General features: G+C 42.1%; 1 protein-coding gene and 1 non-coding gene across 5 annotated transcripts in view; both read left to right on the forward strand.

Annotated features, from left to right (window-relative positions):
* Window positions 1-895, forward strand: part of ZNF608 (zinc finger protein 608) — a 120413-nt gene that overhangs the window by 60024 nt on the left and 59494 nt on the right. The window lies entirely within an intron of this gene.
* Window positions 80-238, forward strand: LOC115873942. Its single transcript, XR_004048710.1, has one exon. It is a non-coding gene; the product is annotated as a U1 spliceosomal RNA (small nuclear RNA).

Genomic DNA, 895 nt, shown 5'->3' on the forward strand with positions numbered 1-895 from the left:
TTTGCTAATGCACCCACTTTGTCTTCAGCGATCATGTTGGGAAGGTGAGCATCTCAGAGTGAGCAAGGCTAATTTTTAAAAACTGGCAGGGGAGATACCATGATCACAAAAGTGGTTTTCCCAGGGCGAGGCTTATTCAATGCACTCCGGATGTGCTGACCCCTGCGATTTCCCCAAATGTGGGAAACTCGACTGCATAATTTGTGGTCGTGGAGGACTGCGTTCGCGCTCTCCCCTTTGCAGTCATGACTTCATGACCCAGGTCTGTGCAGAGAGAGGCATCATGTAATCTAGGTCATGCAGGCCTTCGCAAGCACATAGGTAACAGGAAGGGGCTCGGGCACTAATGTTTTAAGGATAATTATTAGAGGAATAAATGGTTTTCTTTTAAACCACCAGAGACATTCTTAAATTCTGTTGCTTTCCGTTTATCTCCAGAATAAAAGAAAGCATAGTGTGTAAATGTGCAGAAGCTAATTCATTCAAAGCGGAAGACTCCACACTATTGTTGATGGGGCTGCTGTTCTGTAGCATCTACTCCCCAGTCTTCATTGCTTAAAACGGATCGTTTCTTTTGAATTCTGGAGAAGAGATTGTAAATCTTAATCCAGGATGACTTTGTGTTTTCAGTAACTGAGTATGGAGTTAGTACAATAGTGAACGGATTGAAATGTTACTATCGTTACTAGTTAAAATACTGTCGTTACTAGTATTTTAAAGTGGTTTGATAAATTCAGCTCTGACTCCAAGAATAGTAAGATGACCACTTTGACTACTGTGAGTGCAATAACTTCCCAAATCAGCACCAACAACTAGGAAGAACTGAGAAAGGTGGAGGAGCCATGTGAAGTCAGTACTATGCTAAATGGAGATAAACTCCTGTGTGTGTGTGTGT

The sequence above is a fragment of the Echinops telfairi genome, unplaced genomic scaffold (genome assembly GCF_000313985.2).
Source record: "Echinops telfairi isolate 266 unplaced genomic scaffold, ASM31398v2 ScPeMD7_7469;HRSCAF=8507_1, whole genome shotgun sequence".
Classification (NCBI taxonomy): domain Eukaryota; kingdom Metazoa; phylum Chordata; class Mammalia; order Afrosoricida; family Tenrecidae; genus Echinops; species Echinops telfairi.